At 44.2% G+C, this 25391-nt stretch overlaps 1 long non-coding RNA gene across 1 annotated transcript in view; it reads left to right on the top strand.

The window, feature by feature from the left end:
- The window catches only part of LOC140688510 (uncharacterized), a 113178-nt gene extending 96066 nt beyond the window's left edge, over nt 1–17112 (top strand). The window contains exon 4 of the long non-coding RNA XR_012063255.1: nt 17067–17112. This is a non-coding gene — a long non-coding RNA (uncharacterized lncRNA). The remainder of the gene's footprint in view (nt 1–17066) is intronic.
- Nucleotides 17113–25391: the final 8279 nt, after the last annotated feature.

Here is a 25391-nt window from a genome sequence, read left to right as displayed (position 1 = left end):
AAGCCACTCTGAGCCTTTGAAGAACATTTTGCTTCATGACACTGTTGACTAGGACCTGCGACCTCTCTGTCCCTGGTAAACTCTCTCTTCAAAGCCATTTAACTTTTTTGCAGGCTCCTCTGCTCAGATGTAAGAATAGCCTCTTTAAACTTCTTGATGCAGCTCCTTAATGAAGATCATGCAAAGGAAACCTAGTCAAAACCTGGGATGTATGCACACAGTGACTACAACCTCAGCACTTTGTTAGTTCAGAATCAGAGGGGTGAGTGACTCAGGAAAGGCTTTTTTAAGGTAACAAGAGGAAAGTGAAAGGACGCAGGCTGTTTGAGAAAGAAACATCTCGATCTCAGCCAGCAAGGCACCTGAGTTCAGGATGGTGTTTGGAGAGTGCGGAGTTCTCGCAAAAAAGAAGTGGTGGCATGGGAGGGGGGACAGTTGGGTACTTTACTGGGGAGGGAAAAAGTGGGCTGAACATTTCCTGGTTGAACAAGGGGATTGTGACATGTTATGCTTGTATTTTGGAGAGAAGGGTTTTGTGAGGACAGGCCTAGGAGTACGCTGTCTGGCTGGGGAGTCAGCACAACAGAGAAACACAGAGAACCAGGCAGAGCCCCAGGCCCTTGCTGGGGGAGAGGCTGCCCGCCAATTGGAGCCCTGAAGGCTGCTTCGTTCCCTTAGCTGGGGCCTCAGAGCTCCCTTCACAACCCACTCCTGTTGATACAAGAAAAAAAAAAAAACGTTGGGCATGAGAAGGGCTGTGTCCCTTGTTTTGGTTGAGCCCCTGGGATGTGCCCCACCATATTTTATTCCTTGGCTTCGTGCAGTAAAGAATTCAACAGCAAGACAGTGTTGAGTAAAGGTAGATTTATTCAGAGAGATACATTGAAAGGCAAGAGAAACGTCACGAGTTTTGGGGGTTTGATGCTCAGATTAAAGGTAGGTACATAATCCACAGACAGAGTGTGGGTCTTCTCCGAAGAGGGAGAGAGAGTGGTGACCGCGAGGTGGCGCTGTGTTGCTGATTTTCTTGGGCTTTGTGGCTTCATATGCTAATAAGTAGAAGGATCAGCCTAAGGGCAAGGGGCTGGGATTCCCAGGGAGTTGGCCATTTCCCACCCTGTGATATATTGTGGCTAGCCTTGGGACTGCCATTGTGTCTGGGGGCATGTTATTCACCATGTTACTATTACAATGGGTGTTTAATGAATCTCAAGATCTGCTAGAATTTAAATCTTTTCATCCTGAGCCTCAAGGCCTATTGGGGTTGAACCCTTCACCATTTTGATGTTAATTGCTGTGACCTTCCTTGAATGGCTGGGCTCTGCCCCCTTGCATTCTGCATCACTGTGATGACACAGAGAGAGCAAAGGCCTGGCCCTGCCTGTGCTCCTGCATTTAACAGCGGGAAGTGTGGGGTGGGCTTAGGATGACTCTGAGTGGTGAGAAGCTATGTTTCAGATTTTCCCACGTGGGACATGGGAACCTGCCAGCAGCCACCGCAGATTTATCTCACGAGCATTATCACTTGTGTTATTACGGAAACAACAGGCCAGCCAAGACACAAGCATCAATCGGAGGGTTGGAGTACTGAGATTTATTACGCCAGTGGGCTCACAGTGGCTTCTGTTCCGAAGCTCTGAATACTACCAAGACGTGCACAGGAGGTTTTATACGGTTAATTACAAGTATGCGGCTATTAGCCAATATGGCTCAAACAACAAAAAGCAAGGAATCAGTACACTGAAACTTATCAATTTGGAATAGATCAGGTTACTGTCAATTGTTGACCTTGGATTTAGGAGTTAGCTTATTAGCCCAGTAAACTGACACTAAAGATCAGGTTTACCATGTACCCCAGCAAAACTTAGATCAGTAAACCTACACTAATCACACTTAGATTTGTGACTTAGCTTGATTGCCCAGTTAGGGTTTTCCTTCACACTGTCTCTTATCTTTTCTATTTTTCTTTTTATTTTTTTAAAGTATTTAATCCAAATTTAATATGAGGGTTTTTTGTGAAAGAAATTTCTCTTTTTCTTTTCTTTGGGGCCCTTTTTGGGGGGTAGGTAATTAGGTGTATTTATCTGTTAGTGGAGGCCATGGGGCTTAAACCCAGGACCCCGTGCACGCTAAGCACATGCTCTACCACCCGCCCCATCATCTTTTTCTATTTGCTTTAGCTGCCAAGAATCTTACAGCTGAATTTCTAGTCGGACTTTAACACTTGCCCTGACTTCATGGAATCCATTTTTATGACTTTATCTCCCCCTGGTTTCATTTAAATATTGAATCTGCATTTTCTCTTCACTCTCAGTTTTACCTTTTTGTTGTTATGGTTGTTAAGCTGTGTTTAAAATAATTGTTTAAATTCTCTTTTAACAAGAGGCTAAATGTAAATAAATATGTAAACAAACAGCACACTTAAATGTTTTTATACATTCTAAGCTGTTTAATAGTTACTTAAAAACGGAATTGAATATTACAGTGATAACATTTTTAAATTAGTTTTTAATTTTTTATAAAGATATAGCTGATTTAAAATATGATATATGTTTCAGGTGTACAATAGATGCTCCATTTATAGTTACTGTAAAACATTGGGTGTATTCCCGGTGTTGTAAGATACATCCCTCTAGCATGTTTACATTACATGTTGCAGTTTGTATAAGAAATTCGGGTAATGCAGAGTCTGGGACGTGGCTGTGTCTGACCCAGGTTCACGCTCACCCTGCCTGTCAGAGCTCAGGCCCTCACTCCTGTCTGCAGGGGAGCCAGTGGAGGCAGCTCTCATCAGCACTGGGACCACCCTCTGAGTGGCAGTGACAGCAGTGACTGTATGTGGAAGTGCAAAGTGTTGTTCCAAGAGCTTAACATGCATTTCTGCATTTAATAATTAAAGCCCTCCTGTGAGGAAGAGTTTTATGTTTTTAATGAATAACACATTTTATTTTGATATTGATAGACTTTAAACCTCCGGAAACTTTACTGGAGTAGTACAATAAACGCTTAGATACAGTTCACCTTAAAGGGCATTATTTGGCCTTTTGTGTCTGGCTTATTTTAGCATAAAGTTTCAAGGTTCATCCATATTGAAGCCTGAATCAGTTCTTTATTCTTTTTGTTTGATAATATCCTTTTTCTTTTTTTTTTTTCGTTTTTAGTCTATTTAAAAGTATTTTCATTGAAGTCTAGTCAGTTTATAATGTTGTGTCAGTTTCTTGTGTACAGCACAACACCAGTTAAATAGGAACATATCTGTATTCATTTTCATACTCTTTTTAAACATAAGTTACTATAAGATATTAAATATATTCTCCTGTGCTATAGAGTATAAACTTGCTGTTTATTCTTTACATACTCAGTATCTGCAAATCTTGAACTCCCAATTTATTCTTACCCACACCCTCTCCCCTCTGGTAACCATTGTTTTGTTCCTATGTCTCTGTGTCTGTTTCTGTACTGTAGATAACTTTATCTTTTTGTTTCTTTGTTTTTTTTTTGTTTTTGATTCCACATCTGAGCGATCTCATATGGTATTTTCCTTTCTCTTTCTGCCTTACATCACATAGAATGACATTCTCTAGGTCCATTCATGTTGCAGCAATTGGCATTATTTTATGGCTGAATAGTAGTCTATTGGACAAATATGCTACAACCTCTTTATTCAGTGATCTGTCAGTGGACATTTAGGCTGTTTCCATGTCTTGCTATTGTATATTGTGCTGCTGTGAATATTGGGGTGCAAGTGTCTTTTTGAATTACAGATCCTTTTGGATATATGTCCAGGAGTGGGATTGCTGGGTCATATGGGAGGTGAATTTTTTGTCTTTAGAGGAACCTCTATACAATTTTCCACAATGGTTCCACCAAACTGCATTCCCACCACAGTGTAGGAGGTTTCCCAATTCTCCGCAACCTCTCCAGGATTCATTGTCTGTGAACTTCTGAATGATGGCTATTCTGACTGGTGAGAGGTGATACTTGATTGCAGTTTGATTTGCATTTCTCTGATAATGATATTGAACATTTTTTCATGTGCCTTTTGGCCATTTGTATGTCTTATTTGGAGAAATGTTTCTTTAGGACTTCTGTCCATTTTTGAATTGAATTGTTTTTTTTCTTTCTTATTTAGTATAAAAGCTGTTTACATATTCTGGGAATTAAGCCCTTGACAGTTTCATTTATTACAACTATTTTCTCCCATTCCATTGGTTGGTTGTCTTTATGTTTTGCTTACTGTTTCCTTAGCTGTGAAAAAGCTTGTAAGTTTAATTACATCCCACTTGTATATTTTTGCTTGTATTTCTATTGCTTGAGTAGACTGCTCTAGGAAAACACTGCTAAGATCTATGTCAGATGTTTTGCCTATGTTTTGTTCCAGGAGGTTTATAGTGCCTTGTCTACATGTTTAAGTCTTTAACACATTTTGAATTCATTTTTGTGTATGCTGTCAGGGAGTAGTCTAATTTCAATGATTTACATACAGCTATTCAGTTTTCCCTACACCATTTGCTGAAGAGGCTGTCTTTACTCCATTGTATGTTCTCACCTCCTTTGTCAAAGTTTCAATGACCAAAAGTTTGTGGGCCTATTCTTGGTAATTTTGTTTATCCGTTCATTGATGGATGGATATTGTTAGTAACTTTTGGCTACACTGAATGATACTGCTATGAATACTGATGTGAAAGTTTTTGTGAGAATATGTTTTCATTCGGTTGGCTGTACAGTTGGCCCACCATATCTGTAGTTTCCTCTTCATGGATCCAGATGGCTGATTGTAAAGGGACTCGAATATCCTTGGATTATGATATCCAGGGTTGGGGGTTCCTGAAATCAACCCCCCGAGGATACTGAGGGATGACTTTATAAGTAGGAGTGGAATTGCTGAGTCATATAACTGTAAGCTTTTGAGGAAATACCAGACTTCTCCAAAGAAGCTGCACCATTGTTCCTTTCCACTGGCTACATATGAGGTTCCTCTGCCTCCTGAACGACCCTTGTTATTGTCCATGTTTTGATTATAACCATCCTAGTGGGTGTAAAATTAGATCTCATTTTAATTTTGAATTGGCTATTGATGCTCAGCGTCTTTTCATATGCTTATTGGCCATTTGTATATCTACTTAAATTCGTGGTAAATTTAAAAATTGGGTCTATTTTCTTCTATTGTTTAGTTGTAAGCATTTGTTATATATCCTGGATACTTCTCTCTATTTAGATACATGCTTTGCAAAATTTTTCTTCTATTCTGCACATTGTCCTTTCACTATAGTTTTTTAAACATTAAAACAATTTCTTTACAGGGGAGGTAATTAGATGTATTGATTTATTTTATTTTTCTTGCTAAGCACACACTCTATCACTTGAGATACCCATTTCCCCTGTCATTTCACTTTGTTGATGACGTCCTTTGTAAGAAAAGGGTTTTAATTTTGATGAAGTCCAGTTTATCTGCTTTTTCCTTCTTTCACTTGTGCTCTTCATACTGTAACTAGGAAACCAAAGCCTATGGTAAGATCACAAAAATTTATACTCTGTCTTCTTTAAGAAAGATTATAGGTTTAGTTTTTACGTTTCTGTCTGTGGTCTATTTTGAATTAATTTTTATTTGTTATATAAAATATGGCTGTCCAGATTCCAGATTGATCCTTTTGCCAGCAGATACCCAGCTTTCCCTGCACCATGTGTTGAATAGACTATTCTTTCAATGGAGTGTTGTTGGCACCATTGTGGAAAACTGTCTGTAAATGTAAGTTTTTACCCCCTGGGTTTTTATTGTGTCTCATAGATTTATTTATCCAAACTTATGACAGTACCATACTGACTTGTGTACTGTAGCTTTTTAGTACCCTTTAAAGTGAGTCCTCCAACTTTGCTCTCCTTTTTCAAAGTTGTTTTGACTGTCCTGGGCCCCTTGCACTTCCATATGAATTTTGAGATCAGTTTTTCAATTTTTGCAAAGAAGTCAGCTGGAATTTTGATAGGGATTCCACTGAATATGTAGATCACTTTGGGGAGTCTTAACATTTTAATAATATTGTCTATCATTCCATGAAAATGGGATGTCTTCCATATATGTAAATCTTTTAAAACTTATTTTGGTGATACTTCAAATTTTCAATGTACAAATCTTGTAAATTTTTGTTAAATGTATCTCTCATTTTTTTTAATGCTGTTGTAAATGGAAAGGCTTAGTTTCTTATGGGTGGGACTATATATCAATCTTCTTATTTCTAGTATTTCACAACTAATACCCTAGGTTTATATTTGCTACATAAATCTATCCACAACTATTTCCCGCCCCGTGTTATAAGAAACCAAGACCCAAGTTAAGCTACCTGAACCCCTATGTGGAAGTGAGAAATGAGATCCTTGGGTGGGGCTTTGTTCAGATGATACTTAGAGCTTATTCAGGATGGCTTCTTCTTAATTCTTTTTAAACAACCCTTTCGGTGTATTTACACAGATACATTAAGAACATGCCCTTTTGATGTTCAGAGGAGCTAAGACTATCATTTTAAAATAATTTCTAGTGAGAGTGTTGTACTTGAAACCAAATTTGCATCAATCTTTGAAGATTTATGTTTGAGGAGCTTTGACTAAAGAACACTTGTCTTTATTCAATAACGACAACTAAATGCTCAAGCAACATGTAAGAGTTTGAGCAAACTGCCCCCGCCTCGCAGTGCTGGGTGGCTGCAGCTGTAAATGGAGTCAGCGCTTACCTCTCCCAGTATGCTTGTGCTGATCAGCTCAAAGGGGTTCGTCCAACAGTTTGTCAGTAGTCTGTTGGACAACTTCATAAAACATTGATTGAAGGTTCCTGGAATGGAATCTATTCTTATTAATATTAAGTAAGCACATATTGAGTGCTTACTGTATGATGGAATTGTCCCTTAGCCTCACATGAATATTATTTCTCTTAAAACCTCACATATTTCCTTGTTATTCTCACTTTACATACAAGGAGACTGAGAATTATGTCTTCTCTCTTTTGTGGGGAGCTCATTATCAATGATGGGAAGTTGTAAGGAAAAAGATATTGATTCATCCTGAGAAAACATTTTTATGAGAGTCAGCAATGAAGAAGATGAACACTGAAGAAGGTGATGATTTTTCGAGTGAGACAAGCCCTGGGTTGTACAGATTCAGCATCCCTGTCCTGGACACGTCACATGTAGAAATGCGTGGAGGGTGAGGCGGGGCAGCCGTGAAGGGAACGCAGATGCCGGGTCATTCGGCTGTGCTCAGGCCCAGTGGGGCTTTCTCCTAAGGACAGTGGACCGTCATTGACAGATTTTATGTAGGGGAGTGGGGTGCTCTCGTAGATCACTTTTGTCTTGTAGAGTGCTTGGAAACATTTAGAACGCTTGGCAGGAGGTGATGTGATGAATCAGAGTAGGGTGGCTGCGAGGTGTAGCAGTGTTCAATTTTCAAGTGGTTTTCAGTCCCAGGCTTGTGGCTCAGTAGCTGTGTCACTTTGGATGACGCACTCAAGGAAGTGAAACAATTTATCTAATCAATTAAATCAGTGATGTACCCAATTCCCAGGACTGTTGTGGAGATTCATTGAGATAACGTGTGCACAGTGTGCAGCGTTGTCTCCAGCACAGATTCAGTGCTGAATGAGTGCCAGTGAGTACCTGGTAGGTCAGGTGAGGGTGGTGGGACTCAGTGACTTAGGATATCTGGGCCCTGAAGGAAGGGTCCATTCACATCTGTGAGTGATGGGCCTGATTTGGGAGACGCAGGGAGACTTTACCCCCGACTAGGTACCCTGGGCAGGACGGCTATGTGAGGAGCACCGTGAAGCCTGCTCTTTGCTGGTGGAGTTGGAGGTGCCATTGAGACATCTAAGTGCAGTGTCACGAGCTCAAAGAGGAGGTCTGGGCCCGGGCTGTGCATTTTCCTATAATCTCAAACCCTGAGGACGCCAAAATATTAATCACTGAACGTGAAGACATACTTTACAGGACAAATGAATAGTAGTATCATCTCTGTCATCAAAGCTCACGTCTCTTTATTCATCATTCACTTTGATAATTGGGTGCTTACAGAGCTGAGTTCACCATCCTCCCGTGGACTCAGGCTCCACAGGAAAGAGCTGGTGAGTCTCCCTCTTTTCCAGAAGAAGACACATTTAGCTGGTAGACATCTGTACCTCGCCAGACTTAGGATATGAGTTTGTTGGGTTAATTCTATTTTCTGTTGGCCATGTCCTGACAGGAGAGACATTTTACCTCATGGTTATGTTTCAATTAGCTGTTACTGAGAATTGCTGATCTGATCCATAGTTTATGTATTATATTAACTTTGTAGTGTAGTTATCATTTTTCTGTCTTTGCCCTTTAATTTTGTTTGCCCCTTCAATGTTCTATAGTATTTGGGGCTTTATTTTTTTTTAATTAAGAAATGTCTGTTAACAGTTAAGAGAAAAAAAGCAAAAAAAATGCACATGAGAGCTAAATTTAGAAAATGTCTAGTTTGTTTTCTGTCTTGGCAATGGAGGTTTCTAGAAACTCGTGAAAACCTTCATTACACAAGTTCCTTAAAATGCAGATTAAGAAATAAAACCTTCCTTACTCATCTATCAAGCTGCACAGCTAATTGTCAAGAAAGTGAGGGGAAATCCTCAGAAGCCAAGACAAATGAGAAAGCAGGGATTCTAGGAGATACGTAAGCCTTAGAAGCCCTGGGGTGCCAGTTGGCTCCTGAACTGAATTTCAGTTGCCTTGACAGGAGTGCAGGAGGGGAGCCCCATGCCTCTCACACTGGGAGTTGGATGGCTGATCATATTATCGGCCAAGCCCTTACCGAGAATCTTGGTTTACGAATGGGTGAAATAGGAAAAAAATAATTCCTCAAGGCAAGAAAGTAAGGAAAGTCAATTAAGTTGGAAGAGGGAAAAATAAGAAATCCAAAGTAAGCATTTAGTTTAAAGCTGTTCTGCCATGAGAGTGACCCTAGCCTCCTGGCAGAAAAGCAGAGCTACTCCTTGATTGAGAAGTTGTGTTATGAATGAATCAGTGAACAGGCATTCCGAAAAAGGCCTCCAGAGTCTAGTGGATCAAGATACTGGACCGCAAACACATCTCTTCCAAAGTCTCATTTAAATAACCAGAAAGTATTTAAAGGAAAGTAGCCATAATCATAGTTCTATTTATTGACATTACTATATGCTAGGAATTCAGAGGTGACTATGTAGTTGTCTACTGTTTTATGGACTTCACTTTCTTTTTTGGGAGACAAAGTGACATAGTTGGGTAGCTTGGTGGAGGGAGGTATTAGTCTGTTGCAATTAGCCAGGAGAGCAGATTAGGAAAACAGTGAAGGGTCAGTGATATTTTTAGCTGAGGACAGTCTTGTTCACTTGGCTTTTAATTGCAGGCTCAATGAGCTGTCACTGTAGGGAATAGACCTTACGGAGGATGGACTTAGCTTAGGCCTCTTTGGAATGGACAAGTGAACCTGGAGAAAGACAGTCAAATCTGTGAAGACATTAAAGTTCACTTGAACGTGCTCCATCCCTGAGCCAAAGATAGGACAAATATGCAGCACTTCTTGAGGACAGAGGAGTGGTTTTTAAGGTTCTCCAAGAATGAATCCCAGGGAACCAGGATGGCCAGTTGTCAAACTGAGACTTTGCTCTTTGAACGGTGTACCCACCAAGGGTATTGGCCTTTTATGTTTCCATTTCTCTTTAATACATGTCTGTTGATGAGGACGTGGGCACAAGTGTTTGACACCTTGTCGAGGCGACTTTGGTTACCTGCCTAGAAGCACGGGAACAGTTGTGGCTGCGTCATACATCTTGCAGCCCATCCGTTTCCCCGGCTCCGTGATCACGGCAGAGTGATTCCTTGTTGACCTGTCCATCTCCTCTGTGACATCATAAACCATGAAAATACCGGAGCATATTAACTTGGCTTTGTTAAAATCAAAGAACAGATCAAATATGGAGTAAGATTTGCCCTTTCCTATTTCAGTAGTGCCATGGAGAAGGCAGTTTGGACAGCTTTTAGTAGTGTCCTGAAGGCTTTCTCTCTCAGCTTCTGGACGACTCTATTAAAAACCCTTCATAGCTGTCTGGCCTGCTGGAAAAGCACTCCGCCTGTTTTGCCCTGAAGATGTGTTCTGTTTATAACACATCTATACTCCTTGGAAAACAACTCAATAAAACTCAGTTGGTTTTCCACGAGCCATGGACAGTGGTGAGGTATACCATGTTATTATTTTATAAAATAAGAATAATAGTAATAATAATTATTATAATAATTAATAATAATAACAATAATAATAATAATAATAAATAAAAGAAGTGTTAAAACAGCACTGAGCACATTGGAGAGAGTCAGTAAGTGCTTTCGGGCTTAAATCAAAAGTGATGACTCAGTTATTCCATGGCTGCTGTATTTGCTAAGCTAGTTACTCCTTTGCTCCATTACACATATTTTTTTAACTGAAAAATAAATACAAACAAATGGTTAAAAAAAATCAGAGTACAAAAATACACAAGTGAAAAAAGTTTTCCCTCACCCTCTGTTCTTTCAGCCCTCTCTGGAGATGCCACTGTTTACTATCCTTTGGATGATTTTCCAGATATGCTTTGCACATTCCCACCTATGTATGTAAATTCCTTTAACGTTTTACTTATTTTTAACTTAAAGGGATTTAAATCCTCAAGTGTCTTCTGCCCGGATAATAGAACAGAACAAATCTGACTCCATATTAGATCTATTCCTTTGACTTTAACACTGTGCTCTGTCTCCTGGGCTTCATCTTACTTGTAAAACAATGTTGCTTAGAGCCTAAAATATACAGGAGAGCCTATTCTGAAGGCTCTGACCTTTAAGGATATTTAACACTTTTTCATTCATTAAAAGATAACAAATTGCAGAATAGAAAATAACGTTTGTTTTGTTGGAGGTTTACAGGGATCTGACCCAGGCAGATAGCTGCAAGAACAAAAGAATCTAAAAAAAGGAATTCCTACACCAAGAAGTTTGCAACAACCAAGCATGTAGGAAAGGAGCCTGAATTGTGACTTGGGGAGATGGTTTTCCATGACATTAGTTTGCCATCTAGGTCTACAGAAACTTGCTATTCCATGCCCCAACACCTGGTCTCCCAACTTATTGGCCTGTCCTGCACTGAGGAGAATGAATTTGGACTTGGTAACACTCCTATCTACCTAGAAAGCTGGGCACTGGAGCTGAGTGTTACGGAAACAGGCCAGCCAAGAAACAAGCACCACTCGGATTATTGGAGTACTCAGATGTATTATGCTGGCGGGCTCACACGGGCTTCGATTCCGAAGTTCTGAGCACCTGCAAGACTTGCACATGAGGTTTTAAAGGCTTAATTACAAGTAAGGGGGTATTAGCCAATAAGGCTCAAAGAACAAAAAGCAAGGAATCAGTACACTGGAGCTTATCAACTTGTAATAAATCACATTACTGACACTTGTTGAGCTTGGATTTATGTGTCAGCTTGTTAGACCAATAAACTGACACTAAACTTCAGATTTAGGAGTCAGCCCAGCAGAATTTAGATCAGTAAACTGACACTTATCACACTTAGATTTGTGACTTAGCTTGTTAGCCCAGCTGGACTTTTCCTTCACATGAGGACAGCTCTCCCACACCCAGGGAACAACTATGAGCCCTTGATGATTCCACTAGGGTGGGGTGTGGTTTACCCAGGAGGGATGGGGACTCTGCACCAACACTCAGGTAGTCTGCTCTGTCTGGGGCTCTGATCTTGTACCACCCCGCTCCCCACCAGCCCAACACCTGTGACAGTGGAGCTAAGGCTGAGATCGTGCCTGCCTGTTTCCCGGCGTGTAAAAGGGGAATATGTACTCTTCCCAAGGTAGTTCTGAGCGACAACACCTGCGGGTGCTTGGTTCCCAGAGCAACAGGAAACCCAGCTCCGCGTGGGGGCAAAGGGTGTGATACCCGTAGGGGTTCAGCAGAAGTATCGGATGGCGGGCTGGATCAGGGAGGTAAAACTTGAGCTGCGGGCCTTGAAGGGTTACAGAAGGGTACAGAGGCAGGTCTGCAGCCTCCTTCGGGGTGCCCCAGAGGTAAATCTTTTTCTCTCCATCTCCGCTATGACCCTCCCCTCTCCAGATCCCTCCCTTCTCTCTGGTCTTCCTGTCCATCTGTCTCCCTCCACTTTTCCCCTCCTCTCAACCTGCTCCCATCTTCTCCCTCCCTCCCTGCCCCACCTTCTCTCGCAGAACCCAGAGCGGATCACTGGCCCTCCTGCGCATGTGCAGTCGGTGCCAGCTGGTAAGCTGGTTGAAAGCTCCATCTTCGAGCTGGGGATCGGCCCAAAGTCTTCTCGGCTCTGTTGCCCGGTGGGCTTTTGGCTCCTGCCTGGGGCCGGGGCCTCTGGCTGTGGAAGTGCAAGGAGGGGGGATCTCAAGAAAGGGTTCAGGTGGCTGAGGGAGGGCGGTCCGCCTGTCACAGCCCCCCAGGGAACCAGTCAGAGTCTGTTCAGCTGAATTGCTACGGCCAGGCCCCCAGGGCGCCACCTGCCCTGGCGCCCCAGCCACAGCTGTCCAGGGCCAGGTGTGCACCTGCAGCCTCTCACCCAGCCGGGTTAACCTCAGTCCGCGGCTGACGTGCCCTTCCCCTCTCCCATGCAGGAGTCCTCTCCTCCCTGGCTGCCTGTCCTTGGCTGCCTGCCCGTCCCCGCCCCTGGGCGGGCTGCGTCCAGGGCGCACGGTGTCTGCGGACCCAGACGGGGCTGGGGCTGGGGCTGGAGCTGGGTCTGGCCTCCGAGCGGGGCTGCAGCCCGCGTTTCCAAACCCTCCCCCCGTTTTCCCTGCCCCACGACCCCGGGGCTGCACTGCTCTCCCTTTCCCGCTCCCTGAGGACCAGCTCAGTGGCGTGGGCACTGCTCGCTGGGCTGAGAGCCTCAGGCAGTGACGCCCAGCTTCTCCTGGTGGAGTCGAGAAAAGGGAGAATCAGTGCTGAGCGAGCTTCTGTCTCCTTCCTCAGTGTTTTTGAGGAAGGTAAGTACCTTGAACACTTTCAGGTGTTATGATGGCGGTGCTTGTTGATGTTACGTGTTTTTATAGTGAGAGGGATTACAGTGGTGAAAGCAGGGCTTGGTTCAATTAAAAATGAGCTGAAGGCATGAGGCTGTGTCATCCTCCTTCCTTCCCTCTCCCAGGGTGAAACGTGTGACCGTCGATTTTAAAAAGATAGTTACATTCCCTAAAGAGCCAAAGCCCAGTTTGGGTGTGTTAAAAGGAACAGCACCACCAGAGGCTTTGGAGATCCAGGGACATTGCGGTCCTAAAGAGCTCCTGGCACAGTTTGGTTTGTTTTGGTTTTTTGTTTTTCTTAAATTGTGGGGCAGACAAGTGGTATAAAGGGAAAAATAACTGTCAAGAAATATTTTTTCATATAACAGCTTTATTGTGATATTGTTCACACACCATGAAGTCCATCCGTTTAAATGGTACAATTCAGCAGCATTTAGCATATTCACAGTTGTGCAACCATTATTATTCCAGAATGTTTTCTTCACTTCAGAAAGACCAGTGGAAATGAATGACCTATCCACCGCTCCCCAGTGGTGGTTCTAAAGAAGTTTCTTGGCTGTTCCTGACCATAAATTAACTTGTTACATTCCATGAAATATCTGGGAGGAATTCTAATCAGAATTGCAATGAATCTGTCTATCATAACAGGAAGAATTAATGTCTTTATGGCATAAACTTCTTCTACCCATGAATATACCTGGGACCCTATCTTTTCATCTGTCCAGAGCCAGGCCCATGGGAAGTCCTCACTAATTTTTGGGCTTGTGAATGATGAGGTTCTATACATCGTTAGTTGCAACTCTAGCCTTTCACAGAAAAGAAAATTATCCTCAGTGAAGCCAAGTGATTCTCTGATGGTCAGAAAGAGTGACAGTCAGTGCTGGAGTGATCCAGTGGACTTGGTGCTTGGAACCAGAAAGCTCCACAACCTACAGCTAAGGGGATTTGAGTGTTCCTTTATTTTTTCTTAATGGCGTTGCTTTTATTTTTACTTATTTTTTAAATTATTTTTTATTGAAATGTAGTCAGTTTAAAATGTTAGTTTCAGGTGTACAGCAGAGATTCAGTTATAAACATATGCATATGTATATACATATGTTTTAGATTGTTTTTAGTACAACTCATTACAAGTAATTGAATATAGCTCCCTGTGCTATATAGTAGGTCCTTGTCATTTATTTTATATTTATTAATGTGTATCTGTTAATCCTCCCTTTCCTGCCTGCTAACCACAGTTTGCTTTCTATGTCCATGAGTCCATTTCAGGGAGCACCATTTTTCCTAGTAATATATGCTCTTTGGCTGCTTTCAGTTTCAGTAATTCCATCTTATCTGTGGGCACTTTTCTTCTGGTGGACTTTATGTGGTTTGCACATGTGGTAATAGAGATCTGTATTTGGGAGAACTCCAGGCCTCGTGTAGTCCCTGGTACAGAGTGCCCACTGAGTTGATGCTTGAACTGGGAAAAAAGCACAGTAAATGTTGGAATTTCCATTATGGTTGGGAATTCCAGGTTTCTATAACCTGTTTAGCCCACCTTAATATTGGCTGCACCCATACTGGGTAATTTGGTGGAAATTCATGATATGGTGGTGTAGAGACAGGGCCTTTTATGCTTCTTCTCTTTCCTTTTTCTAACACTCATTCTCCTTTGCCTCCCAGATCCTTCCACAGAAGGGCCCAGGGCTGGCTTGGTGCTGCGCTGAGGCAATATTTATTAATAAGGCCCTTTCCTCATCTCTTCTGAGCCTCCGTTTCTTTCTCTGCACAATGATGGCTTAGAATAGATTAAGTGCTTTCAGTTTCTTTTAAAGCCATGGTCCCTTTGAGAAATGGAAAATGCAAATCTCTCCTCTCAACACAACCCTTTAGACTTTGATAATTTCTCCAAGGAGTGACATAGCTCTTTGTGGAAAATTGATGTGATTGCGATTCCAGGTGGCACAGAAAAGACTTCAGAGATTTATTGCAGGGAGAGTGCAGGAAAGGGGCAGTATGTCACACTTTCTAGTGTGAGCATTGGAGCAGGGGCTTGGATTTAAATACGGTGTCTGACGTGGCCTCTCTCTAATCTTGTACAATGTGATAAAATTCTCTACCTCAGTTTCTTAATGTGTTAAGTTGGGGTGATAATATTTTAGGGCTTTTGTGAAACATTATACACAGAATCCATTTGTGTCTCGGTAGAAACAAGACCTGCTAGGTATTCAGGGATTTGTTTAAAAAAAAAAATCTTGTCCATAGCACTGTGTCGGTGTGTATTTTGAAGTTCCTGGAGGGTGAGGGTTGAGTCTAAAGTCCATCGTGGGACAGGTGGCCCATAGTTCTCTTTGCCCCAGATTGCCCCCTCCTCCCCAGTCCTCTTCATCAGTCCAGGATGAAGTTCCCTAGTAGATTTACACAGAGGTCTTGTGGAAATGGCTTTTCATTTTATTGTTTCACCAAGGAGGGCTGCCTTCATGATCTCTGTGGTCAGGTTTTGAAGGGCTGCCATAATGATGTCTGGTCAGGTGAAGGCTATGCAATTGGAAGTTTCTATTTAATAAAAAGTAAAAAATTACAAATAGAAAATTAGAACAAGGGTGGTGACATGGGCTCTTGAATGTGGGCACTGTTAGCTTTCTTAGCTTCAGGTGCAGTGGCCTATTGCCACGAGGACCCATCCTTGTGCTCTGAAGTTGGAGGTACCAGTGGGTTCAGTGGGAATATTAATTGAGTGTATCTCATGGGCTGGGCATTGTCCCATTTATACTGTGTGTTCCTTATTTGAGACAGTGAGCTCACGTAACCTCAATAACCACTTTAAAAAATTAGGCTTTTTATTTTGAGATGTAATGTAGATTCCCATGTTGTAGTAAGAGATTATATGGAGAGGGCATATGAACCCTTTGCCCAGTTTTCCTTAATGGTTCCATCTTGCAATGTTGGGGTACAATTCATTACTGACTCACTAACAATTTGAGGTTTGTGTTATTGCCCTCATTTCTATTCATGATTAAACTGGCGCTTAGAGAATCACTCAGGATTGCCCAGGTCACCCACATGGTTAATGTAGAGACGGATGGAACGTGAGCTTGGGATTTGCAGGCAGTACCATTATGATGGTCTGTGGCAGGGAGCAGCATTCATTGAGTAACCTCTGTGGGTCAGATGCTTTCATAGGGTTGTCTGATTCTTCAGCAGTACTGAGAATCAGGTAATTTTTTTTTTAATCTGACAAAATTAGCTCTGAGAAGTTATAATCCCCCCAAAGGAAATATAGCTCATAAGCGATAGTAAATTTGCACAGTCACCTCTTTTTATGCAGGTGGTACCCTAGGCATTTTACATTTGCAAACTTCCTTAATCCAGATATATTCTTGTAAGGCAAGGATTTTTTTTAATTGAAGTATAGTCAAGTTTACAATGTTGTGTCAATTGCATTGTGTTTTTTGAATTTTGAATTAAAATATATTTTTGAGGAGGGTAATTAGGTGTATTTAGTTGTTTCATTTTTTAAAATTAGATAGAGGGGTTTGAACCCAGGACCTCGTACATGCTAAGCACGTGCTCTACCACTGAACTGTACCTTCCTCCCCAAGGCAAATTTTCTTATCCATTATTATGAAGCTTAGGGATTCAAATAAATTGGATAGAAATCTAGATCTTTTGATCCTACTCTAGTCCTTTTCTTTATCTTCTGCTGGAGGTGGTTGTGGAAAGCAGATCCTTTGTTCATTTCTTTATTCAGCATTTTTGAGCAGTGACTTTGCATCAGGGACTTGCTCGGTGCTTGGAAACAGAAAATAAGAAATGACCCTTCTCTGCAGGGGCAGGAAGCCGAGGCCAAATCTGGGTAATGTGATCTGAGCTATGGTAGCCATGTGCAGACTCTGAGGACAAACTGTATCCCCGAATTTGCTTTGGCTTCCCTTGCCTTCTGGCTGGTACACACCAGGTCACCGCCACCCAAATGGGCCTGCAGCCCACAGCAGAGTATGTACCTCAATCTCCTCTCCCCTCTCGGCAGGGCCTGCAACATGAGCATCCCTGACTTCGTGCAGTGTGCTGAGGACCACCAGACCCTTCCCATAGTGGTCCAACCCATGGGGATCATTTCAGAGGAGAATTTCTTTTGCATCTATAAGCGAATCTCCTTGGTGAGCCGTATCAGCCCGTGCAGCTCCAAGTGGGCACTCTGTATCCACTACAGGCAGCACTGTGCACCCGAGAATGGTTGGAGCGGCTTCCAGACACACCGCAAGGTCGTGGGCCCTGTCACCATTACCGACTGTCTCTCGGCCAAGGCCTTCAAGAAGCTCCACATGCAGAGGAGCTGTAAGGCACCATGCTTAATGACTCTCAGCTCTTTGTCTCTGTGCTGCATGGGGAGGTAACCGAGCAGCCACGCACCGACTTGTCCTTCAAACTACGAGGACTGCAGGGTGGTGGAGAAGAGGATTGAGGACTTCACTGAGTCACTCTATATCTTGCCCAAGTCCAAGAGGCTGGATAGGGCCCCTAAGAAGTCTGGGGACAAGATCCCCCTCCTCTGCATCCCGTTTGAGAAGGAGGACTTCATGGGACTGGACACAGACAGCAGGTAAGTTTACCTGGAGGCCAGTCCACCCTGGCTGTGTTCCGGATTGCTTCCCTACATTCAGAAAGGGATCAGCAAGGAAGAGGGCTGTCTTGTAGCCAAGGATGGTGGGAGGTGCAGCCCGCCAGTTTACAGACATTTCAAAGTGAATCTGCTTTTATTTCAGAGAGTTCCTTTTAGGGTTAGTGTGGACACTTAATCCCGCTTTTCAGCCAGGACCATGGTGGGACCCCTGGAGTTGCTGTCCAATAGATTAGCCACAGCCACTAATGCTAGGAGCACTGGGGAGGAGGCTGGTCTGAGTTGAGATGTGCTGTAGGTCAAATGCTCATCAGACTTTGAGGCTTGTTTAGTAAAAGTATATAAACTATCTCATCACTTCCTATATTGATTACATGTCAAAATGATACTATTTTACATACAGTAGATTAAGTAAGATCTGTTCTTAAAATCAGTTTCTTGTATTTGTTTTTTGTTTGTTGGTTTGTTTCTTTGTTTACAGTTTTAAATGTGTCAACTGGGAAACTTAATTTACACGGCTCTCATTTCATTTCTGTTGGGCAGCCTGTCCTGAGACAGTCTTATCCCTTTGTTTATAGATGAGATGCTGAATCCCGAGAGACAGAACGGGGTGCTGGTTGAGCTGAGGCTGGAGCAGTGTCTCCAGCCTCCCAGGCCCAGCACCTGTTCGGCTCAGGCACTCTCTTCCTGCCCGACAGCCAGCATGCAATCTTAGGACATCAGAAACACCGCCAGGGACTTCCAAATGAACTCCTTACAAAGGGAAAGGCTTATCATGGAGTATGGGACAGAGCAGGGAAATGCTCATCATCACTTTGTCCCTGTGATTATGTCAACGGCCCCACTTTGCCTTGGAAGTACAGACGAGCTCTTCTGGGCTGCCTACCCCCCCAACTTCAGCTCTGTTTCCCCGTGTATCTATAGTGCTATTCCTCGGGTAGAAGAGGGTGAGATGCCTTTGCTGACAGGTGGTCCCCCTTTGCTGGGGAGAGTGAGGGAAGCTGTGTCCCCCCGGCCTCCTCGGGCCTTGAGTCTGGAGAGCGCTCATGGCGGTCCCACAGGTGACGGTCCGAGGAATTGGCACGTGTTGCCGGGCCCGCTGTGAAAGCAGTGCTCTGTGATTCTTGAACTTACCTAAGATCAGATCCTACATTCTGGTTGTTGGTAAGTTGGAGGAGAAAATGCTAGAGAATTGATAAAAGAATGTCCAGACCAGCCCTGTCAGTGAGAGGCACATTGTACCTGAGTTCCTCGTGCGAGAGCCCAACTAGCGAGCTCTGGATGAATTTCCTGTTCCTCCCGGACATCCCTCTATGGCTTAAGGAAGGGGCAAGGCATATCGTGGCCATGATCTGTACTTGTCCTCACAGGGCCCTGTGATCTACACGCCCGCACTCCCCTTCTGCTTCTTGGAAATGAGCTGTCATGTTTAGGATCCTGGGCACTGCTGGTGGCATAGCTGCCAGCACTGTGCTACACCGAGGCTGGCTCCGTTCTCTTCACATGTCACCTCCTGCTGAGGCCCCAGGCATCAGTCAAGGTAGGTGCAACGGTACAATGTAAGCAGCGACCACCTTCTCCCCCTGGACAGGCTGGTGGTTGAGCAGTGGAAGCCTGAAGACCTGCCCCAGCCCCCAAGCCAGTGCCTTTTCTTTTGTCATAGGAGGCACTGGTGACATTTTGGCTCAGCAACTGCTTGGCTGTGAGTCTGCAGACCCACCAGAGATTGCCAGCTTGATTTTGAATTTTGAAGTCTGCCCTTGGGATTTGGCAGAGTAGCTGGATGTGTGCTTAGCCCATAGTGGTTGACATTGTTGCCACTGTTTACCCAGAACCTCGTGTACCAGGCATGGCTCTCGGCATCAAATACAGCAGCGCATTAAACCTCCCTCTTTGTGGGTCTGTCTTTTCTGGTTCCATAAGAGCTTAGCCAGTTTCTTAAAGTCAGTGAGATAACGCAGCCAGTGAGCTCAGGTCAAGCACATTCTCCTCCAGTCACTTTTACTCCATTGTAGCTTTTACTATTCCACAGTCATTAATTTTTTAAACAATGCTTTGGTGCAGGAGCAGAGCCTAATTCTCTCCTGCTACTCTTGGTGGAAGTGAGTAAAACTGTCCAGCCTGAAATGCGACCACAATTTGTAGCTCAAAAGTTGCCTAGATGCATGTAGGTGGAGTTTTGGTTTGGGGCGCTGACCACGTCCCCCAGCAGCGTCGATTCCCTCAGGCCCCTGCCTTCCCTGGATCAGGAGGTGAGGGTGGGTCCCATCGTCCCCGCGTCCCTGGCCTCACACACTCACGTAAATTCTTGTACATGCTGTAAAAATCATTTTTGTTTTTGTGTGTTTCTAATTTTCTCTTGTTCCTCTTTTCCTTTTTCTTTATTTCTTTTTCTCTTGTACTGCCCAGTGAGCATGTTGTTGCGTCTGAAAATGTGGGCTGTTCACACCCTGCATTGGAAATAGCCAGATTGCCCTCCGTACCGTCTCCATCTCTTTAAAAAGCAAAAACTTAACGACTGCCTTGATCCATGTATTATCCTAGTCATCGTTTTATTTTCTAGATTTTGGAATTTTTGCTTTGTTAGCCCATCACCCACAGGAGTTTGATACCTGTTAAAATCCTTACTTTGAGGAACCTGTTTGGTCCTCCTTATATTTGGTGACAAATGCGCCCTTATTAAATTTGTTTGGGTGTTTTGAAGAAGTGAGATGTGAATTGATTTAGGCGGTTGCTGAGGGATTCTTTTCATGAAGTATTTAAACTTGGAAAGTCAAATTCTGCAGGATCTTGCTCGATTCCTGCTTTTATACAAACGTGCTTAGCACATGGTTCCTGGCTGTCGCTGTGTGACGTGCGTGACAGCGCTGCCTGGCTGGCGGTCCCTGGTGGGGAAGTGGCCGGCTCGGGGGTGAGCAGCTGTAGGGGACGCTGTTGGAGGAAGCAGTCATCGTTTTGTTATTTTTTTTTTTTTGCATTCAACTTCCCCGTGCCATTTATTTTACTTTGCCTCCAAAAGGGCGCAGAATTGGGTCTAAAATCCATGCCACTCTTTTGTTCCCTTTATGAGGCTGGTTCTTCTGAGTATCAGGACTACAAAGCCTTCTCCTTAGTAGCTGGCTCACCTGGATCTGGTGGACACAAGGACTGCTAAAGGGGACCATAGCTTCCTCTCTGCTTCAGCCAGTGGGCATTCAGAGCCAGGTCTGTGGTTTGCCTCAGCAGCCGTGCAGGCCTCCCTGCCCCAGCCTTTACTTTTAACCCATATTTGCAGTAAATAGCTGACTCCGTGTCTGTTGCAGCTGACGTCCACCACTGTCGGCCTTGTTGTTAGTTTGCGGTAGTGAGTCCCCATCATCCCAGTCAACCATGAAGGAACATGCTTTGGCCGACCTAAGACCTTGTATTCTTACTCCTACCCTGGTACATCTCACCCGGGGGAAGAGTTTCACCACCACCATCATGCTGTCCATGAGGCCTTGTTTCTCCTTTCATGCTCTGGTCCAAATGTGGACACTTCATATTTCACTGAATTTCTCTCGCTTGAGACAGGTCAGAATATCTGAATGAGTCCATCCCATTCTGTGTGGGGAGCAGAACAGATGTAAGTGTCGCAAGTAGATGGAGTCCAGGCTGTCCGGGTTGACAAATGCAGGCTGGGATCTGTGATGGCTTGGCTATGTCCTGGACACAGGCCTTTCCCGTGGCTCCCGAGAGCCCAGGGGTCAGATTGAGAACAACCTTTCCTGGGATCCTCCATCCTCATCTGCTGACTGGCAAGTGTGTCGGCTAATTAGGAGCTCCCCAAACTTCGGGCCCTTCAAAGCTCAGACCACAGGAGAACCTTGAGTCCCTTCTCCTGGGCCTCCTTTGTGAGAATCCAGTGCCTTTTGAGGTGACCCGTGCCAGATGATGCCTCCCCCTCCAGGTAGCACCCTTCGGTGGACTGTGAGCCACTGCACCATGCTGTGAGCTTGTGGGGTTCCGGCCATGTTCCTTGCAGAACCAGACTTGAGATGGGCTTAGCAACGGAAATAATAGGACTGATTCCAGGGCAGGGCTAAGGGGAGGGAACGGGAAATTGAATGTGACCTCAAACGCATAGGTGGGTGCTGGGGCTGTTACTAAAATGGGGAGCTTGGAGGTACCTGCCAGGAATCGAATTCCAGAGTAAATGGTGGACATTTGTCATTTTTAAGATGCCATTTGTCATTCAAGTTAGGACTTCAAATAGGCACTCGTGTCTATGAGCCTGGGGCTCAGGTGAAGGAGCCGGACTGGAGATTCACATTGGGAGTCGTCATTCTTAGCTGGTGTTCACAGCCTTGCATGTGAATTAGATCATCTCGAGAGGTGCAGACTTAGGCTGAGGGAGGGCGGGGCTGTGCCTGTGTTGGAGGAAAGCCCAGACCATGCAGCTTTGGTGTGTCAGTCAGCGGCGTTTGCGATTTTCAGAGCAATGTCTTTTATCTTTAAGGGGCTGTGGCGTGGGCAGGGTCAGCCAGGAAGAAATCTGAAGGGAGGGTCGTGGCCAGGTGTGTGTCTTGGGAAGATAAAGAGGCTGCAGGGTCTGGGAGGGTAGACTTCTTAGAAGCTGGAGTTGGAGTGGAAAGTGGGGAGTGGGGACAAGGTAGTCACCCTCACCTGTCAGGAAGGGGGGAGTCCTTGGGAGTCCCCATCTTACCGGATTCGCTTTCCCATGAACAGAAGGCAATCATAAAGGGTATCTGAATTGAGAAGGGATGGGCACTGGCAGGGGAGCCAACCTGGAGAATGGTGCTTGGAAAGTTCTGGAATAGTCTCCCTGAAAACGAGAGAAAAAATACCCAGAATCTTAAGAACATTGATAGTGACTGGGGACGAGGCAGTTTTTCTGGCCTCCTAAGGGTAAGGCATGTATCCGGGGATACACAGAAGATATGGGCAGTCTGTTCCGGGGGCTTCACCCTTACCAGGGGGAACAGTGCAAGTTTAAAAGGGGAGAAGGTCAGCGGAGGGAAACTAGCCAGGCCCCGTGTCAGGTACCAGTCGGCCGCCCTACTTGCATGTTGCATTCACATCCATGCCTCACAGGTGGGCGGTGGCAGCCCCGTTTTGCAGATTGGGAAGCCTTCTCGCAGGGGTTAAGGAATTGGTCTGTTTAATGGCTAGTAAATGCTGTAGCAGGATTCAAGCAGGGCCTTGTCAGACTTCAAGGGCAAGTTTTCTCTACTAATTCCTGTACCTCCCTGTTATACCTGGAATGGTGAAGTGGGTCAGTTTTGGAGCCTTTTAGAAAAAGTGCGATTTAAGTGCCTCAGGACTGTTTCACAAAGCTCAGCGTTCTTTGATGCTTCTGAAGCACCGCAGTGCTTTTCACCCCACAGAGGTAAGGTCTTACTCCTTTGACGATGACATGGTCGCAAGTGACGTACAGGTGGAAAGTCAGACTTAGCAGCTTCTGAAGGGAAACTGTCCAGTTATCCCTTCATTGGCTTTCTTCCACGAGATGTAACTGTGCTGCAGCGTAAGCCTGAGATTTACTTATGGATTGTGGGTTTGATATCCAAAGTTAGCATAAAACAGTCACATGAAGAAAATCGACATTGACAATTTATTGTTGGGTTTCATTAGTCGAGATATACTATCAGTTAATGACCCATATAACAAATGAAATTGAGTACAGAACATTGCATTTCTTACTTTCTATTTAGAGTTCTCTTACAACATAAGGTTGCCCGCTTTGGAACATCAGCTTCACCAACACGGCACCTATTAGTGTGTTGGTGTGATTGCATTTACACAGTGAATATAATCTGGGCTCCCTCAGCCCCAAACACTCCAGTGCAGAATCACGGGCTGTAGCCATCTCTTAGTCATGCAAATACTTCTAAAATTATATGATTCCATAAAAGAAAGAAGAGTGAGAGAGAGATTGCCTTTATCAAACTTCCTTTCAATTCTAACTGCAAACTGTTTTTGAGCAGCTCTGGTTTCCTTTGGATATGAATATATACATTTCTTTGCATGTAATCTGGGCTTTGGACTAGAACACCAAACTCTTGCTGTCCACAAGTCACAAAAATAGGAGCCAAATTGCACAAGTGTGAAATAATTTATACTTTTTTCTGAGAAAGTATCCTTGAATTTGTGACTTGGGCTGTGATTTTTGCTTTTTGCTTCCCCCACCCCTCTTGTAATCTCTCACTCCTTCCCACGTGGCCCCCAAGATTTCATGGTCTGAAAGAAGCGTGCAAACACCCTGTTGGTCACCATGTACTGCTGCTGTAGATGGAGCCCAGCCAAGCCCTAAAGGACATTATCAGAGAGGACTTCCTGGAAGAAATGGGCCCTACATTCAGTTGTGAGGACAGAGTAAGTGTCAGCCAGGAGAAGGAGTCAAGAATGTGGCTCAGGTCACAGGTGCAGCTTGGGCAGAGGCCTGGAGGCTTTTGGAGTGGGGACCCGGGGAGAATACCCTGTGTGGTCCAGGATGGAAGGTGCCCCTGCTGGGGAGGACACTGGAGAGTGTCCGGGGTGGAGGGCTTTGGAAGAATTTGGGTTTTACTAGAACTGACACAGTAGGCAGTGAAGGGTGTCATTAGAATGTGATCGTCAGGAAAGATACTTCTGGTTTTGATTCTGATATTCTACAGACAGAAGGGTCGGAACGGGTGAAAGCAGGTGTCTTTCCCTTTGAGACCCACCCCGTCATTCATTTATTCATAACAAGAGCACTTCTGTGAGTCTAGGGGAGAGAGGTTGGAGCCACATTAGTAAGCAAAATGTATTTGCTTCTTGAGAGCTTAGCATTGTCAGAAGTTGACTTAACCTAGAGTGTTCTAGGAACAGAGGAACAAATGTGGAGTTTGGACGGAGGGAAGGCTTCCTTGGGAAACAGTCAAAATGAGCCTGGATGCAAGTGGGAATTAGGAGCAGGTCAAGGGGCCCCTGAGGTCACTGGGGACCTGTGTACTGAGGTGAGGCTAGGTGAGCAGTGACTGGGGTGGGGCTAGAATTCCACCAGGGAGACTCTGAAAGGTTTGAAGTGGGGGTGATGTAATCAAATTTGTGATTTGTGAAGGCTGCCGTGGCTCTGTGTGTGTGTGTGTGTGTGTGTGTGTGTGTGTGTGTAGCAGGGAAGAGGGGGAGGGTGCCACCAACTGGGGGGTCATTAGAAGACCATTCACACGCAGAGAGAGGGGCGTCGGTGCTGCTTGGGGACGGCAGGGGCAGAGTGGATGTAGGAATTCCTTATGGGGAGGACTTGTTAGCGGGGCCGCCCTAGAGGCACCTTGTGGCTAGAAGAAAACTGATTGAGGCCACCAGGTGGACTTTCCTTTTCTCTCCTTCCCTGCCTTGTGTGATGATCTTAGCTCAGCCAACATTTGGAACAGAAGAGCTAATTTCCAGGGTAGCCCAGGACGTTGTTGAGCTCGTTCGAGTGAGATCTGATACGATTTAGGTTTGCGTTCATATCTGGATGTTCACTTAGCTAGAAACGTCCTGTCATTGCGATATCCATAGGGGTCTTTATTCTTGATAAAGATTGCTTTGTTGGTGAGAGGAAATTTAATACAGCTGTTGTCTTTTTTTAAAAAAAATAATATCTTTTAAGAACTTTAATATTCAAAGTATAGGAATATATAAAATTGTTAAAGTAAGTCTTTGGTGTAGTTTCTTTGCTTTCTGAGCTAATGTGGAGTTAGAGCCTTTGCATTACGTAATAGCACATCTTTGTCAGTATTTAAAGAG

The sequence above is a fragment of the Vicugna pacos genome, chromosome 2 (assembly GCF_048564905.1).
Source record: "Vicugna pacos chromosome 2, VicPac4, whole genome shotgun sequence".
Classification (NCBI taxonomy): Eukaryota; Metazoa; Chordata; class Mammalia; order Artiodactyla; family Camelidae; genus Vicugna; species Vicugna pacos.
The sequence above is the reverse complement of the archived record's forward strand: the minus strand, read 5'-3'. Positions and strand labels throughout refer to the sequence as shown.